The following is a 12,373-nucleotide window of genomic DNA, read 5'->3' on the forward strand; positions in this document are numbered from 1 at the left end:
AGACAGACAAATATAATCCAGTGTGAAACTAACCTGTGGAGTTATGATGATATAATAGAATCCTTAACTCAGTTTTGTGTGTGGACAAGAAAATGTTCTTGAAAGAACTGATGTTTAATTCCAGGGCAAAAACATCTAATTTGAACTTTCAAATCATCAACAATCATTTACTCATCACTTGCTATGTGCAAGACACTTACCTAGTGGGGATAAAAAATGTGCAATTCAAATTCTCTGCTTTAAAGAGTAATGTAGTGGTTGAGAAGACTCTGATAAATAATAATGAAAGAAAGTTCAGGTTAATGGCCAAATGATGCTACAGCTGAACACCTTCATGAGGACTGGGAGATCCTGGAATACTTCTGGGAATGATTAACCAACTGAATTTGGGCAGGGTCGGGGAGAAGAAAGTCAAATGGAAAACCTGGGATAAATGAAGAGAGAATTTCGTGCAGGAAGTAGTGATACAAGTAAAGATGCAGAGATAGTCTTAGAAAGTACAATATAAATTTAACTTTCAAGCTTACTTAGTAAAAAGGGACATTGAGGAATATAAACTGAATGCTATCTTTAGTCTATAACATTCCTGGACTTGCTGAGTTACAGTCATGGAATAGATAAGAAACAGCTTCACTTATAAGGGGCAACTTGCTTTTACACGGAGTCACTTTCCCTTTACTTGTCCATATAGCAATATGCACAATCATTCCACTCTAGTCCACATGTGAAAGTAATTTTAAAGCTCCTGAAATTCTCGACTATTGGCTATGGGCTCTCTGTGTGCACTGTCATCACTATGTAAGTAGGATGTCCCCAATTGTACTCAGACATGTACACAAACTTAGGGGTAGGGTAAATGGTACGAGACTGCAATATAAACTAAACCATTGGTTCTCAACCTTGGCTGCAAACTAGAATTATATGGAGAGGTTTAAAAAATGCTGCTGCCTGAGTCCCACTGCCAGACATTCTAATATTATTGGTTCTGGAGTGGAGACGGAGTATCAGAATTTTTTAAAGCTCCCAGGTGATTCTAATGCATAGTCAAGGTTGCAAGCCATTTGCACTCATCAGAATAATGCTCCTTACTCAAGTTGTCTAAACTGTGATCCCCGAAGCTTGTGAATATGTTACTTTACAAGGCAAAAAGGGACTTTGCAGATGTAATTAAGTTAAGGATCTTGATATGAGGAGATTATTTTGGATATTCTAGGTGAGCACAAAGTCATCATAAAGGTTCCTATAAAGAGGGGAGGCAGGAGGATTAGAGTCAGAGAGAGAGACTGAACCATACTATGTAACTTGCTTTGAAAATCGATGAAATGGTTCCATGAGCCAAGAAATAAAGATGGCCTCTAGAAGCCAAACAAAAAATGATGAAACAGATTCTCCCCTAAAACCTCTAGAAGGAATGAGCTCTGCCAACACCTTGATTACAAGACTTCTGACCTCCAGAACTATAAGTGAATACAATTGTATTGTTTAAACCACTAAACTTTTGTTAATTGTTAGGACAGCAATAGGAAACTAATGCACAGGGCACACTTATTTCTTTCACAGTTGGCATTATCTCAATCTGAAACCTTCCTAACCCAGATACACCCTTGCCTCATCTGTCACTTTATTTAGTGTCAACATCATTTCCCAGTGAAGCCTTCCTTGGTTGCTCCTCCTAAACCAGCACCTCCTTGCTCTTTTTAGCACCTTGTTCCTATGACATATTTCTTTATTATCTGTCTCTCCCACTATAAGATCCAAGAGGGCAGACTTTATTTTTGTTCACAGCTACATTCCCAGGACTTATAATGCTTTCTGAAGACAGTTGTTTTTCAACAAATACCCATTATGTGAAAGCTACCATCTAAAACCAACAACTCTCTTAGTATTCTAATCATGAGTAGTTGTTAAGATCTAGTCTTACATGGCAAGCATGCTTAGAAAATGTCTTAATATTGTCAGAAAAAAAAAAAGGAAATCCAGCTCTGTGCTAATAGCATCCTTTTAAATAATTTCTATGTAAAAGAATTGGTATACCTGGTTAAATTAGGTTTTTAAAATATTCATAAAAATCTTATTTTTCAAATGTGTATGTAAAAAACTATAAACATGAGGGAAATTTATGAAAGAGTGTTACGTAGTTAATTACTATCTGACCTATTAAAGGAATCACCTATTTACTGCTTTAGAATATGTTCTTTGATGCAATTCTATAAAATGAAAGCATATGCAAAGTGAAAAGAACTTATATATGGAACAAACATAAAATGGAAAACTTAGAATAGGAATTGCTTTCCTTATGAAATAGTTTCCTCTTTAAAGTTTCTTTCTTTCTCTAAGTATTTTAACCTTTGACTGATTAATTCAGAGATAAAGTCCTAGGAAGCAGTGCCTTCTACTGGTTATTCTTCTGGAATTGTGATATTATTTCTTTTAAGGTTTGCAGTTATGTATGAAAATCACAAACACACACACACACACACACAAAATCTATAAAGAGCAAATTCCAATTTTTCCACAGTCTTCCCATAGCATCACAGATGAAGTGACTTAACTCCACCTCAAACTACATCATCAACTTTTATTATTAGTCCACTAAAAACTAAACATCAGTATAACCTGTGGCATTCATTCAATAGTTTTTTTCCTTTTCTTCTTAATACACAGTGTCTAAAACTAGAACACAGACACTCGAAAAGCAAGAATATAATTTTATAATTTTCTTGAATTCCCCAGGATATACAGCATGTCTTACACTTAATAAGATTTCAGTAAGTACAGGACTATCTGTGACCATTTGACCTGATTTTTCCAAGATTAATGCTGAAGATATGACTGTATGATAAAGGCCTTTCCAAATTGTGTTCTGTTTTTCTCCCTCTATGATGAATGAGATACAATTAATTATATGGCAGCACAATTCCTAGCACATACTTGGTACACAGTGTATTCTTCTATGAATAAATAAATGAATTGCATGAGTGTCTATTTTGTGCCAGGCAATTTATCTTTATGTTATGAAGGAAACAGGTAACTTAGATATGAAGACCCTTCTGGTTCACCGTTAAGGAAGTACAGTCTAGATGGAAATAGAAGTCATATACCCACTCAACCATTCATTCATTAATGGAAAAACATTTATTGAAAGACTACCATGTGCCTGCAGATAACAATGTAATTAAGAAATCAATAAATAATATTTTAAGGTAAATGACTTTTTATAAATGTGAGTACTATGGGAGACAGATAATAGAAAGATGTCTCACTAAAATAATAAGAGAATGCTTCCTACAAATTACAAGAATTCAACAGGGTAATGAAGGATGGATCCGATGTCAAGAGACACAGAGAAGAAGTGAGGATTCCCGACAGGAAAAATGACATTAACAAATTAAAGAAATTTATAGAATTATACGGGATGGTGGGTAGAGTGGTTTAGTTAAAGCGGGAGATTTTAGGAGGAGTAAATGCAGATAAGGATGAAAGGCAGGGGCCAGATGACAGAGATTCCAGTTAAATCCCATCACTTTTAAATAGCTAAAGCACAATTTGAAATTGAAACCAAGGCAGAAGGTTGCTGGTGATGGTTTGTAAGCCACAGAGTAACACCATCAACAAAATTGTACTTTAGAAAGAAAAACCCTCAGAAATTAGTAATGCTAGAATGTGGAGGGTGGGAACTAGAAAAGAACGATTAAGTGTGATACATCAAAGATACAGAGATTACTAGACTGTATAATTTAGAGAATACTGCTAATAAGAAAAACATAAAAATTAGAATGAAAAGCCAATCTGGAGGAAAATATGAAATTCAGTTTTAGAAAGAAATCTTTGTTGATTGTAGGATTTAAAAAAAAGAAATAGCAGGTTATCAGAGAATGCAAACTCTCATAGAAGTAACTAAGGCAGTATTCTCTTTTAAACACAAATAGAGAGTTAACCAATAATTGTAATTATTTCTCATTGACAATATATTTATTCTCCTTGTTTTATAAAATAGGAAACTGAGTCAAAAGGTGGTTAAATATCTTTTGTTACACTATTTGGTGTTTGCACTATAATAGGCAGCAGCTCAAGCCCAGAATTGTCTCTCCAAGGGAAAAACTGGAAAAAAATAGAGCAAGGGGGAGGAAATCTTACAGTCCATCCTACTTTGGGGGAGCAGTGTATAAAAAGGATTAGCAAAAAGACAGAGAAGTCAAAGTGGTAAGCGAAGCAGCCTAATTATTCTTTAAACAATTCTATAAAAGTCAACATTCTCAATATGAACTTTTAAAATTCTGGACCATGACATTTATTTAATTTATAACTTCCATTAATTGCTCTCCTAAATACTTGTTTTTAGTATTTACTCTCTCATGTTAAATTTTAAGCATAGCAGAATGCATTTTTAAAATGACAGAAAATATTTGAAAGGATGAATCTTAAGGGAACAATAAATACGGGGTATTAAAAAATAAAATAAAAATTATCAGTCCTGGGGCACCTGGGAGGCTCAGTTATTGAGCATCTGCCTTCAGCTCAGTTCATGATCCCAGGGTCCTGGGATCAAGTCCTATATCAGGCTCCCTGCAGGGAGCCTGCTTCTCCCTCTGGCTATGTCTCTGACTCTCTCTGTGTGTCTCTCATGAATAAATAAATAAATAATATATTTAAAAAAATGGTCAGTCCTTCATACTCACAGATTATACTACTTTTCTAGAAGTTAGGAACCTCAAGTTTTTCTAGTAATAAGACTATTTATACAAGACTTTTAAGGTTTGCAGTTATGTCTGGCCTCTTATGTAATTAAAGTTGTTGTGAGAAAGCTAATCAATATTAGGAATTAAACTCTACTGTTTATCAAAGATATTCCCACAGTAGAATGTTACTCATCTAATAATGGAAATAAACATAGACATTTAGCTTTGAATAGACAGGTTTTGATCCAAATGGGTGAAATGACCAACACTTCTTGAGTGGTTTATAAACGCAGAATTACACAAAATTAGCATATCACTTTATGAAAGAAAAAATATTTTTGTTACTCTTATCTATGAATTTCAATTATTATTATTTATATTTTATGGTTTATTCTTTCTTCTTCCCTCTTACATCTTTATTTTCCTTCTAAGAATCAACTTTGTGTTTAATTTGTGAACATTATATGTGAATTTAATAACCAAGTCTGTCATATATAATATTGAGAAACTTTTTTTTTTTTTGAGAAGTCTTTTAAGTTGAAATTTTATTTGTGGTAAACGTGCAATATTTCAAACCTGTATAATTTTTTTCTCTTATCTATAAATCCTCTTTGCCATGAGTTTCTATCTTTCTTTCTTTTCTTCTTTCTTTCTTTCTTTCTTTCTTTTTTTCTTCTTCTTTTTTTTTTTTTTTTGCCATGAGTTTCTGATACAGAACATGCCAATCTCTTTACTTCTATACCCTTTGCTTCCCACATACAATGACCTCATTCATTATATTGTTATTTAGAATCATTAACAAGTTCATCAGGTCCTGGCATAAACTATAAATGGAAGTAGAAACACAGATTTCATAGAAATATAAAAATGGACAACTCAGAGTAATAAATAAGGCTAGACTCCCTTGTGATTTTAGTATACACTTCACCAGAGTAGAAACTTATTTCTACTAGTATTCATAAACAAAACTTGTCATAACATTGAAATCTAAAAACAAAAGTAGTTTTGAGCTACAGCTACACAAATAATAAATTATTCTGTTCTGAAATATAATTTGAATTTACATAAAATATGTTCATACATAATATAAAAGTTTAAACCAAACTGTGTTAATTTAAAACGTTACCTTCATCAAGATTCAAAATGACCTTCACCAAAGCTGTTCCCCGTGTTTACCTTGTCCTACATTTAGTTTCTGAGATGTTCTCTGCATTGAGATCAAGTGGTTTATTATACTATCTCTTCTTTTTGATAAGAATAGCACCACTTTCAACTTCTTCAACACATTTTTGCCCTTTCCTTTACTGGCATCTCTGTCTTTACTAAATAGCTTCCCCCAAACTTGTCCAGCCCACCAGAGTCAGAGATAGAGGGAGGAATAAGAACAAGCAAAAAATGAGGAAATTCTTTGCAAAGGGGGTGGAAAATAAAACTTAAAAAATATATATATGTGAAGTTAAAGAGAGATAAGACTTAGAAATAGAATTTAATTCTTTTTAGTACCTGAAAGGAATGAGCGTCTATGAGTTAGATGCAGGATATTTCAAAAGTGTGAATTAATGTGCTTAAAGTAAGCAATAAAATTAACTTTAAAAGCCCATTTGTTTTTGTTTTCTAAACAAGAAAGGCAGATAATCAAGGGTAAACATTTAGAAACAATTTATGATAGCAAAATTCCATGCTACAATGATTCAGAATTCAAAATTTGATTATTTTTATAAGTTCTTCTGTTACTATTTCACTAATAATTGCAAATATCTGAAAATTCACCCCAAAATTAGACCATGTGTTATTGTATGAAGACCCTCAGAAAATTTTCTAAATAAAAAGATTGCTTTATTATGAGTAAGCTAACAGCTGGGCTTTAGGGCCAACATTTATCTAAACAAATGAATTGGCCAGCTAAAACTTCTCATCTTTATGTTTTATTGTGTTACTTTAACATTAATCTACACTTACTAAGTACCTAAAACAATACTATTCCTGATAAATAAAAAGGTAGAAAGGGTATTAAATTTAATTAAACTCCACTCTAATCATTCCACAATGTTCTTATACTTAGAAAAGTTAGTGTTCATTCTAAGTCTGACAAGACTGAAGGAAAACTGGTTACAAGAACGTTTATGATTCCTAAATACAAAGTCACTTTCATAAAGAGAAGAGGTAGCAAATGTTTTTATAGAGTTCTGTACTTTTTGGAAAAAAAAACTGAAACTTTTCTCATGATTTACAACACAAGAATATAGCAATAAGCGCTTTCCACTTAAAAAAAAACTAACTTTATTTAACTTACTTAATAATTATTATAATTTTATTTCCTTGTCTCAAAAACAGAAACGCCTAAATCTGGGTTATTAAGCATTTGATCACAGAATCTTTTTAATTGTCAAATACACTAAATTTCAACCAAATCTACCTGAAGAAAACATAAAAAAAGATTGAGATCTTTAAATATTGAAGGGAGATTTCTTCCAAGTTGTTGGTAATATGACCAATCCCAGGAGTTTGGAAGGAAACAATACAAACTATAAATGGCAATTTGTTGTGAATTATATAATTTGTGTATTGCTATACATTTGTCATTAATCAGAAACAAATAGAAAAAGAACATTCAACCTTCAGCCATCTACAGGTTAAAAGTGTCAAAATCCTTTTGTCCGAATTATTTATGAATTACTTTGAATAATCTAGCATTAAGATTTGTGGTTCTAAAACTTGTTATTACAGTTAGAAAGAGAATACTTTCTGAGGAAATAAAAAGCTTTTTCCATTCGAGTATGGGTTTTGCCTTTCTGACAGCTCCAAGTCCACAGGATGTGGAGGGATGATTTAAATTTTACATCAAAATTGTGACTGCACTAGACTTTTTTCCCCCTTCTCAAGGGAGGCATTGTTCTTGTCTTTCCATAACCAGGCGTGACAGCGCCAGACTGGAGTCATACGGCTGGTCTCTGAGTCAGCGTGAAAGTGCTCACCTCCTGAGTCTCCCCAGATGCTCGGCTCCTTGTGAATCTGAAAGCTGAGCACTGAGTAGCCACAAACTCCATTCCTGGGACAGATAGAGGATTGGAAGAAAAAAATCTAGGGATTAGCAAAAAACTATCTCTTCCAGTATATGCTATAAAACTTTTTTATTATGAGTTTAATAAGAAGTAACAATTAAGAAAAAAAAAACATTTAATACCAGTATCACTTTTCTTAACCCAAAGTTGGGATACATTGTTGAAAAAGGAGTTGTGTGCTTCTGAGTCAAAGAAATAAAGAAAGTCTAAAAAATCAGAAGCCTTTTAGATTTCTCTGAGACACATGGTTGCCACATGTATAAATTTCAGGTTATAGACAGCTGGATAGAATGGTGAGAGAATATTGTATGAAATGCATATCTATTCTCTCAATCTCCAGAAAGGTATCTTTAAAAATTGTCTGTAGAATCCCTGAAAAGGGACCATCTTTTCTGCTACCAGAATAATTGGTAATGAGATAGGGATGAATTCTATTTCATTGTCTGTCCTTGAATGAACCTTTTAGGGAAGTTTGAGAAGTGTCTGTGTCTTGTATATATGTACAACTGTGTGTGTGTGTGCATGACACGTGTGCATGTGCATGGGAGAGAGAGTCAGAGAGAAAGAGGCAGAGAGACAGAGAGATAAAGAGGAAGAAGGGGGAGTGGGAGGAGAAGATTTTACTGTCTAATGATATTTTAATAGAAATTAACAGTCTCTTCTTCTGGAACCTCTCTATTAAGGATTGGACAGCACCATCTTAATCATAATCATATACTAACAACTCTCACTTACTGTCTAATTCAAAACAATTGGTTGAAAATTTTATGTATTTTGAGAAAAGAATTTAAAAAAATAGAAGCAAACTCCTCCCAATTTGTTAGCCCATAAAAAGTAAAGGAAAAAAGCCAAAAGAAATGTAATTCCTAAATATTACTACTACAGTGAGTAACAATAATCTTTTAGTTATTGCTTTCCAAAATAATGCCAGTCAACTTTTTTCATATTGCTCTTATGAGGATATGAGTGTCTAACATGTTCGCATGTGCACATATATGGGCATGTTTGTGACAATCTATGAAAACAGTTCACCATAATCACAGGGAAAGAAAGTAGATTTTCATTCATGAACATCACTAGTCAGGTGACGTGCATATGCAAAAACAACAACAAAAAGTTTTAAGTAGGACAGGATATCTATTTAGGCTTAATTGTATTAATCCCTCTGTAAAATATCATACCACTTATTTTAATGACTTAGTAATTTTGACTCTCCCAGGAGACTCTCCCTATGGCAGAACTGCAAATAGGATATAAAATTTTATTTTCCAAAATAATATCCTTAAAGGACTTATTTTGAGCGTCCCTCCCTCCCTCCTATCTCCTTATCTGAGCTTCCTCCTAAAGCGCAACCCCCCACCCCTACTTTCTCTCTCCCCTTCCACATTACTGGCTAAGTCTAAATAAACAGCAAATTGTTCCATAATCAAAAGTGACTTATTCTTAGCATGGTGTATGTCTTGAAATAAAATCTGTGGCATGTTTAATTTATTTAGGATCTAATAATGATGACAAAAATAATTAAGTAACCAATCTAGTTTTAATTTCTTTTGTTTTCAAAGGTCATTGTGAAATCAAGCAAGTTAAGCCTTCAAAAGCAAACCTCTAGAGAATTGTGTGTGTGTGTATGTGTGTGTGTGTTTTCCCCCAGCAGAAATGAGAAACAAGGCTCACAGCTAAAAGGAATACTGAACATCAGCATCAGATTTGTTGAGAATGACTGTCTAAGTAGTCCAACGAAGAAAAATATTATGACCCCTATCCTCTTTGGAATCCAGATAACCCTGACAAGAAAAAGTTTATACACTGCTCAATTGGGGCCCGTTTAAGGGACTCTTTCCATACCCCATACAGATTCGGTTACAGCTTGCTCCTACAACAGCTGCTGAAAAATGAACGAAGTACAAAATATTTATGTTATATTCAAAATAGACAGCAAAGAACATATATACAGTGCAAAAATCTTTCCTAGGACAACAGCTTCTGATGTGAGGGATGGGAATACTAGGCACAGGCAAATTTTCTGAACTTCCCAACAAAATTAAGAATTTGCCATTATAATCATGAAAAGTCCAAAAGTAAGGGTGCAGTGCCAAAGACGATGAGCATCTATCAACCCAAACTCCAAAACAGCGGGATGCAGCTATGGTTGATGTTATAAGAATGCTGAGCCTCTCTTCTTGGTCCCTTTCATGCCAAAGCTTCTTTGCTTGGATGAATATGAATTAAATCCATAAGCTTTCTTATTTTTCTAGCTTGACCTCTAAACTCATTTTACGTCTTAACTGTTTATCTTCTTCCCCCATTAATCTTTCTGGTTTTAACACGTTCCCTGTTGTTTTTAGGGGGGGAAATACTTTAAAAGCATGGTCCCTACTGCCACTGTGGACGAATTAGGAATGTTAGCTTTTTCCTATAAATGGGTATGAACTGTTCAGTAGTCACCTAAAGGATACCCGTATCTTGCCCCTGAAATAAAAATTCAAAGGAGTATGTCATATACCGTACAGAAGAAAATCATCAGATTCTTATAAAGGTATGATAAGTATGAAGATATAAAAAGATCTCACTACAAGGTTTACACAAGATTTCAAAAAGGGCTAACACTAATGTCACTATCAAATTACCATTAAAAAATTTAAAGTCTGTCCTATAGATAAACATTCTGAAATAAATAGCTTTTCAAATTTACTTTCTCTTTTTCATCAGTTCTACGGCTAAGGGCATAAGACATAGATGTTCTTTAAAATACCATGTCACTATCACATAAATGTCTAATTTTAGACTGTAATTTTAGTCAGTAGTGTAACTGATTTCTTTCCTATTCTGTTTATTAAGATATAGTTGAAAAAATAAAATAAAATATAGTTGATAAGAAATCTCATTGATTAACATCCATTTGCCTATATCACCATAAAATCTGTCAGTACCAAAGATAAAAAAGTTTAAAGGTGTTCACTTTACAAATCCATAAAAGAAAAACTAACCAAACAAAAGCATCAAAACTTTAAAGTTGGAATTCTGCCCTTCAATAGTGTTTACCATTTACCATTTTATAGGTCCTCTGCCATATTTTCTGCTGTTCTGTAGTATTTCCCCTGAAGCTTAACAAAGGCCCAGCTGTATAAACCAGTTCTGTCAAAGAACATAGTTAAGGGATGGATAAAACAGGGAGGGGTGTCATACTGGCTGACCACTGTCTGAGCTTATGAGGATAAAGGAGCCTTGGTGGAGAAAAGTAATCATCCATTGCTTTTTTTTTTTTCTTTTAACCTCATTACCACATGCTAAAACATTTTTTTTTCCACTACCCAAACACCCTATTCCAATCCCCCATGACTGAAAGATCTTTGTGTTCCAAAGGACACAGAATCCTCCCGGACATCCTTTTCCCTCCTCTTCTTGTTTTTGTTTGTTTGTTTTGTTTGTTTGTTTGTTGTGCTGATTTTATGTTTATGGAGGCATGATCATTTAAAGACTTCTTAAAATACTGGCTTCCTCTCCATTAAACTAACCACACACGACCCCTAAAACATTTTTAATGGCTAAATAAACTTACTTGTTTTGGATTCCTTTTTACCAAAATATTATCAACAGCTTTCCATCGCAAGATAGTTGTTTCTGCTCAGGACTCTAGAAAATGATATATTCCTTTAAAAGATAGTAAAGCATCTATAATTGAGCTAAGATGAGTGTTGAAACCCAGTATGTATCTTAACATTTTAAGGAATGTTTCCAGAAAATACTTACTTCAAAGAGGGTTGGCTACATGCACACTCAGAGTGTGTAGCAACGTGAGATATGGTCCTGAAGTTCGAAGGAAAGTTTAGAGTGAGGTAATTAATCCTTTCAAAACCTAGCTCTCATGTGGCCAAGAACACCAAACCTTAGGGAAGATTTTCCAGAGATTTAAATATGCATTTCCTATTTTCAAGTTTGTCATTCTTACATACTTTGCTGACATTATTTATAAAGGACCGAAGCCAAATCCCACTCAAAGAGAGCTACCGTAACTTCTCTGGTTAAAGAGTCCACGGAACACATTAAATGCCCCAGGAAATCCCTGGGCAAGTGCCACCAGAACTTATATGGAGACAACGTATCAACTCTAGAGTGAGTTCTATTTCAGGGTGTCCTTTGAGGTTGGGACAAATATTTGAATGTTATTAAGTCCTCTATTTATCCAAAGCCTGCTGCAGCTGCACTGCAAGCTTTCTTCATTCTGCCCTGTCAATGACCTACAGGGATTATCCTTTTTCAGAGGGGGTAAAATAGGATTCTTTCACCGATCAGTATACTTTTCTATTCAATGTGAAGTGTATATTTATGATAAAAATGTATTTTCTTTAAAGTGAACTATGAACTATAGTTGCTTTCAGAGCCTCCCTCTTCCTATATCCATGGCTGGTATAGGTACTAGAGCAATAGTCCTTCATTATCCACCTTGCTGGATGTAGTAGTCTAGTTTCAGAAATAATTGAGTCATTTTCTTCTAATAAATATTAGAAGTTCCTACAAAGCAATCTGAACATATCAAAGGTTTCAAACCAACAGCTGCCTATGTCATATTCAAACTATTATACAGAAAAAATGGAATGCAGAGACAAAAGATAACCCACTGCAAAAGGGAGT

General features: G+C 33.9%; 1 protein-coding gene across 22 annotated transcripts in view; it reads right to left on the minus strand.

Annotated features, from left to right (window-relative positions):
* SOX5 (SRY-box transcription factor 5) overlaps positions 1-12,373 on the minus strand; it is a 1,001,956-nt gene that overhangs the window by 354,996 nt on the left and 634,587 nt on the right. Inside the window, exon 1 of one of the 22 annotated variants that reach the window (XM_041735843.1) lies at positions 7,655-7,686. The exons of the other annotated variants lie outside the window; for them this stretch is intronic. The gene's annotated coding sequence lies outside the window, so the exon portion shown is untranslated. Of the gene's footprint in view, positions 1-7,654; positions 7,687-12,373 lie in introns of those variants that run through there. 22 annotated transcript variants of the gene reach the window in all.

Source organism: Vulpes lagopus, chromosome 21 (assembly GCF_018345385.1).
Source record: "Vulpes lagopus strain Blue_001 chromosome 21, ASM1834538v1, whole genome shotgun sequence".
Classification (NCBI taxonomy): Eukaryota; Metazoa; Chordata; class Mammalia; order Carnivora; family Canidae; genus Vulpes; species Vulpes lagopus.